At 40.6% G+C, this 7,500-nt stretch overlaps 1 long non-coding RNA gene across 2 annotated transcripts in view; it reads left to right on the top strand.

The window, feature by feature from the left end:
* The window catches only part of LOC147022670 (uncharacterized), a 146,211-nt gene that overhangs the window by 6,779 nt on the left and 131,932 nt on the right, over positions 1 to 7,500 (top strand). The gene's annotated exons all lie outside the window — the stretch shown is intronic.

The following is a 7,500-nucleotide window of genomic DNA, read 5'->3' as shown; positions in this document are numbered from 1 at the left end:
ATGGTCTGTCTGTCTTCCTTTTTTAATTGTCTTTTTCTCGCCATTATGATAGCAATATACTACTTCCTTCAGTGCAATATTGTCCAAATAATGCTTCAGAGGGTGTAGCAACACAGTCTGTTCCAACATTGCTTTTACACAGACAAAGGGTTTATAACTAATCAACAAAAGCTGGGACACCTGTAGGAATTGTTTGCATCAACTTCCAAGGCTAAATTTACTTCCATTGCTGCAGAACAGCTGTAGTTGCTCACCCATTACTTGTTCCCTGAAAAGGGCCTTTTTGAACAACTCTGAAATTTACATTATTTTTCAGTTGTTAGTAACCTAAACTTTTTTTTAACCTGTGGCAGTTTACCGCTTAGCTTTGTACCATTTCAGGTTATTCACTGGACTTATACGTATGAAAATATAAATATATGAAAAAATAAATTAAAATAATAAATACAGGTGAGTGACCTGAGACAATTGGGAAGCATGGTAATTTGGTGTGCCAATGGACATCGAAGCTACTACACTGGGACGAATCACAGAACTGTTGGAAAGCATCCGTAAATGAAAATATAAATAAATATGATAAAAATAATGAAAATAAATAAAATGAAAAAAATAAATAAAGGTGAGTGACCTGAGACAATGGGGAAGCCCGGTTCCTTATTGCTTACAATGTGTAAGCATACCCCACTAGTACACATATACATATTATATATATATATATAACCCCACTAGTACACATATACATATTACAGTACTGTATATACATATTATATATACATATTATATATACATATTATATATATATACATATTATATATACATACAAAAATACATACATACATACACACATCAAGCACGATGGTAAAATAGTTAGAGCATCCGCACCAAATCTGGGAGGTTGGTGGTTCAAACCCCGGACGAGTCATAACAGAGACATTACAAATGGTATGTGCTGCTTCCTTGACGTTCAGCATAAAGGATAGAACAAGGACAAACAACACTGGGAAAACAACAGCAAACCACCAAGTTTAATCCGAGCCCCTAAACTGCTTTGGTAACACCAACACTCTGTGAAGAGTAGGGTGCATCAAAATATATATATATATATATATATATATATATATATATATATATATATATATATATATATATATATACATATACATTTATACATATATGCATATCACACACAGCAGAAAATCTGTTATCTTCTACAGAAAAAGGATTGAATTCGGAAAAGTTGAAAATATTTCAAAACTATGATGGAAGATATTTCAATGAAATGAGTAGTTTAATTAATTGTATTCTCTTCATCAGGCCACGAAAATATACAAATGCATAGTACACACAAACATACACACAAAAATGCATGGGACACACAAACATGTCATAAATACACACGTATGCAATATGTGCAATTCTTTTGACTTGAAAATGGCATGTTCACTTATCATTGGATTTAATCAACCCGGAATTGGCTATGATTTGAAGGTTTTCGTTGCAATTTCTTGTATCGTGTTGAATGAACTCAATGCTGACTCCAAATCTATATGTAATTGCAGATGATAGATAATGATTAAACATCCCACCTCTTCCCCCCCTCCCTCCCCACCCCTTCCTTTCCTTTCTGAAAGGGTTGTGCACCCATGCACCCTATCACCCATCCAAAAACCCCTTTCTACCCTCCTGCCGTGCCTTATGCAATGGGTGCATTACGAGGTTCACGTGGAGACCACTTGGATGAATTCTCACCCTCGGTATAATTACACGTTTTCATTTACTGTGTCAATTGCAAGAATAGAATGGGCTTATGCAGTTGCCAAATTAGCGGTAGTTAAAAAGTGATTTTCGCTCCTTTAGCAGTGAGCGCGCTCTAATGCAATAAGTATGGAACATGTTTACCTGTACACACAGCTTGGTTGCTTTCCCTAATCGCTTGCATTGAGTATGATACAGAGCGACGGTGTGATGGGGTTAGAGAAAGGAAACGAAAAGGACGAAAATGAAGAAACAAAAATTATAGTAATAATCATTAAAAATCACACAGAAATAGCAACCATGCAAAGAGCCAGCACTAAAGATCAAGTGCTCTCAACTTGGAATTACCTGTCTACCTTTTCAGGTGAAATCGCATCACGAAGCCCTCTTTATAACGACCTCACCATGAGGCACTTTCAATGGACACCTTCTTGCCCAGAGGTTGTAAAATACCCTTTTTGTATCTCCATCATGCTCTTAAAATAATGGGTTGTGGATTTTTGTCTCGAGTCATTAAAAACCGCGACGCATGTTCGACCAGTGGGATCTACCTTCACACGTTTACCTTTCGAACAAGTTCACACATACAAGTGCATTTTGAACAGATTACAAAGTTATAGTGCGTTCGAGAACAACAAAGGGGCATGGGGACACATGAATGTACAGACGCGTCGTCATCCTATAATCACTATCTGATAACGCAGGAGAGAAATCGATCGAGCAACATCCATTTAGTGCCTCCCTCGTAATAAATCACCATGGATGGCGCTTGTCTTCAATGCGGGATGTGGGGTGGCTGTGGCATGTTTCTCATTCGATCGAATCCTTGCACGGCTTTGAGAAGCACTCACTGCAGGTAGCTCACGCGTCTGTCATTACCTGCTCGAGAAAATAACAATTTTTGGTTCATTACCCAGCATGGAGGAATGGAGACCCTCTCTATATCATGCTTGATTCCTATCCCTCTCACTCTCCATATATATATATATATATATATATATATATATATATATATATATATATATATATATATATATATATATATATATCTCTCTCTCTCTCTCTCTCTCTCTCTCTCTCTCTCTCTCTCTCTCTCTCTCTCTCTCTCTCTCTCTCTCTCTCTCTCTCTCTCTCTCTCTCTCTCTCTCTCTCTCTCTCTCTCTCTCTCTCTCTCTCATGAATTGGATGACCTTCAGATGACAACTACTAAAGAGGTTGACTCAATGTTCGGAGATATTCTGAGCTAAAAGGGTTGTAATATCGATGATAGTGCACATCTGATTATCTGGATGGTCATCGAATCAGGCAATCAATAAGCTGAAGGAATTCTTCTATGTCTCTGTCTCTCTCCTTTACCTTTATCTCTCTTCTTCCTCATCATGCTCAATCCACAATATTCTTTCCACTTTGATCTCCTTTAACTAATATATATATATATATATATATATATATATATATATATATATATATATATATATATATATATATATATATATATATATCTTTGGATGACTTTTGGGCACAACTAGGTTGTGGACATGCTTTCTGTAGGGATCGAAACACGAATAATGGACAGTGTTCATCTGATGATCCAGATGGTCATTGAATAAGCCAGACAACAGGCTGAAGGAATTCTATAGATCCCTCTCCCACTGTCTCTGTTTCTCTCTCACCTCTTTCTTAGTGCTCAATCCACCACCTTATTTCCTCTTTGATATCTCTCATTATCTCTTACTCTCTGATGGGATGACCTTTAGACAACAACCAGGGCTGTAGGCCTGCAGTTGGAGAGGTTCTCAGATACAGAGGTCGAAACTCAATGTTTGATGAGTTGATGGACAGTTTGAAGGTGATGATCCAGATGGCCATTGAAGCAGGTACTTATTGAGCTATCTATCTATCTCTCTCTCTCTCTCTCTCTCTCTCTCTCTCTCTCTCTCTCTCTCTCTCTCTCTCTCTCTCTCTCTCTCTCTCTCTCTCTCTCTCTCTCTCTCTCTCTCTCTCTCTCTCTCTCTCTCTCTCTCTCTCTCTCTCTCTCTCTCTCTCTCTCTACTGTCTAAATCCTTTTCTCTCTTAATCTCCATATCTCTTTCAATCAATCCCTTACTCTTTATTTCTCTCTCTTCCTCACTTGGTTTCCCCTAAAGGCAGAAACGTGTTGATACCAGCGTTTCTAATGCTGAACCTCCATACAACTACACATTTTGAGAGAGTCTGAAGAATCCCCACTGTTTTTCTCCATTTTGTTCTTTATACACTATCTTCCACTATTCATGAGAAGCAATTTTACCTACAATGTAAAAAAAACCCTTGCCTTTCAGAAAGCTAACATCTCAGGCGCTGATGTAAACACAACTTTGACTTTTAATCTGACATATGGTCCCAGTTTTATAATGGGGAAACCATAACCGTACAGGATTCTCTGCTATATTCCTCATATAATGCACTCCATAATTCATTCAGACGTTGTCATTGCAGTCGATTCCTGAAATAATGTCACAAGACATCCGCACAGACCTTGCCATCAGAATGGAACAATGAGTTGCTCCACAAAGCCTTTTATCACATTTGGAGACTGTAAGATGAACCTGCCTGTGTCCACTATACCGTGAATGGACCACTAATTAATAAAAGTGCGACTTCGGTGCAACTGTTCTGTAACCATTGTATTCCATTGAATTCAAGGCTCGACTAATTCTACTGGTGTTTGCTTGACATAATAATTGCATGAGCTCTTTCATAAAATCATCAAGTTTTGACGCGACGAAAGAATCACGTCTGTTTCATCATGCAATGCTTTAGCGGGATTTCTTCTCTCTTGGAGTGATTTTCCATGGCTTGTCAGATCTATGATCAGCCCACCCCCATTGTCTTCTTGCTGATAAAGTTTTCCGGGTTGATTTGAGGACATACGGCGGTTGAAATTGTCCTGATTGGGGTGTCTACTCGGTCACAACTGATCATCATTCATTTCTGCAACTCCAATGAGCAATTTCTCTCTGATCATGTATGTACTCTGAAACTGAGCAATGAGACCATCCACCCCTTCCTGTCTCATTTTGCTGCTGATAACAATCAAGATTTGATAAATCAGACGAGCAAGAGGATAATTCTCACATCTAGAAAAGGGCTGTCCCACAACTTTTGTATTGAAATAATGTGGCATGTTCGTTCGCAGAGAAAACTTTTAAATCTATAATTATTTCCTCTGGTGAGGATAAACACCATGATTGGCACAAAAATACAGTCTTTTCCACAAACGATCCCTGCAATACTCTTTGTGGAGTCGTTTATATTGGCTTGGCCAACATATTGATTCATTGTCAACGTCTCCTGGCAATAGGCTTGTTTCAACTACAGTTTGTAGCGCTGTTTACAAGTCAACATTAGAACAGTCCTTGGTAGAGCGCATGCCACCACCAGGCTCAACAGCTTACATTTTGTATCCCACTAAAGGCCAGATCTGGATCCGGAACTTAACCAAAATCGAATCGGCTTGTTTTTGTCAATTACCCAACTCATTCACCAGGTTTCGTCTGAATCCATCCACCTGTATATGATTTTTGGCCCAATCTCTCAATTGTAAAAAATCACTTTAAGAATTTAAATAATTCTCGCATCAGTATCTGGATTCGGATCGTCACCAAAATAAAATCAATTTGTCCTCGTCACACACCCAACCTGCCCACCAAATTCATCCGAATTCGTCCACAACTTTTTGAGATATTCTGCTCACAAACATACAAACAAATGCAGACAGAGGGGTGAAAACAAAATAACTTCCATCCACCTTCGGTGGGGGAGGTAATGGAATAACGACCATGGTGATAGCATGAGGTCGCGTCGAAGCTGAGCGAGTGTCGGATGTGCCTTGGGCCGACGCTGACCCCTGTTGGTTAGGAGTGCACACTGCGTGCTTAACCATCGCATGACTCCATGGAAATAGATTCCCTTGTTAGGCAGGTCTTCGCTTTCACTCCACTGTAAATGGTCACCACCTGGAGGGTGCAGCCAAGAGTTTGACCTGAAAGGTGTTTGTGTCAAAGCTGCCTGGATGGGGCTCATCCAGATGGATCATTAGCCCAGAATCCTTTTGCAGATGCCACATAGCAATGCCTTTGTTTGTTTCAAGATGTCGCAATATTTGTGGCGCACATATGCTGCTACAAATCACTTCCACTAACTCTTTGTTGGCTGAGACGATAACGCAGAAGTCATGCTCTTACTTTTGAGCTGTCTATAATTTGGGTTAGATTCCAGACAACTGTAACCTGTTGGATTGATGGTTCACATGATGTACATCTACAAGACGGGTGATGTCCCTCTGATAGATGGATGACTCGTCTGCTCGCTTTATCTGTTGGATGGTAAAGATCTAACGGAGTCTTTAATTCGAGGAACAGTAGGTGAGTTATTCCTGGCACCCTGAATTAATTGCAAATCAAACCCAAATTAGCTGTGGAGCTCATGCCGGTCGCCATCTAGTGGTGGCCTTAACGCATTCTCAGTAATTACAAAGACCATAACCCACCAGGACATGGTGTTCCGCCTAATACCATGGGCACACCATCGTTCTTCAATGAACTATGACCCGTACGACGAGCACAAAAGCACACGCACACACACACACACACACACACACACACACACACACACACACACACACACACACACACACACACACACACACACACACACACACACACACGTTGAAAGCACAATATATTACATGCACGATGACGACAAATAAGTGTGGCTGCCATATTTCTAAATAAGTAAGAAACTTTCTTTCCACATATTCACACAATGTTAAAATGAATTACCATGACATCAGGAGACAATGGACAATGACAATGAGTACTGTATATTGTATTTGAGCCTGGGATTTAAACCTGCAAGCTACATGCTCAGATGGGAACACCAGCCATGCCAATTCAAGTACACTTGCAGCCAATGGCAGGCTTGTCAGATTATGCATTGTGACGAAACAAAAGGCAAGTATTCAGCGCATGAAGGTGTTGGCCCTTTGATTGTGAATCGGGGCAAGTTTACCTTAAACGCTCGTTCGTAACACCCAGGGTGACGCGCTCATTCAGGACCCCGACGACGACCCTTGGCAAGTTGGGTCAGGCCACCTGGACTTTGCGCACGGAGTCCGAACGGGGAGGCCGAGGCGCTCTCGCAACGGTTTCTTATTAACTCCGTATTACCATTAATGCATTGAGCCCGTTTGTAAATCACGTCCGACCGTTTCTCGGCGCCTTTTCGCGATCGCGTCGCCGCCGGGCGGAATTATCGCTTATCGGGCCTGGCGCCGCATGCGAGCGGCCTCGGGGCTCGGGGAGGGGGGTGAGGAGTGCGGGCAAAAGCCGCATTTTGACTTAAAACGATATTAATCTTTACGAAGCATGGAAAGAAAATTATAATCAAACGAAGCCATGCTTGCAGGATTTTCGACTTACGGAGCATTATGAACGCTTCAGGCGTTTCTGCACGAAGGGTGCTTTGTCGTTGTCACAAACGATGTCTCCGATGCTCTTCGATCAGAGAAAACACATGAAACAAGCTTTCCGATGGGATCAAATTTCCCCGAGATCTATAAAATCGATTAGACTCGAGCAAAGCATCCAGTAGATTTATCCACATCCGGTCTAAAGTCATCAAAAATCAAAACACAACGACATCGGCTATTATAAATCGATAGTATCCACGAGCATTATGTCTGTACTCAGGAAATTCAATACA

The sequence above is a fragment of the Eptatretus burgeri genome, chromosome 7, assembly GCF_056783735.1.
Source record: "Eptatretus burgeri isolate ZD-2024b chromosome 7, Ebu_testis_v1, whole genome shotgun sequence".
Taxonomy (NCBI): domain Eukaryota; kingdom Metazoa; phylum Chordata; class Myxini; order Myxiniformes; family Myxinidae; genus Eptatretus; species Eptatretus burgeri.
Note: the sequence above shows the minus strand (reverse complement) of the source record. Positions and strands in the feature narration are given on the sequence as shown.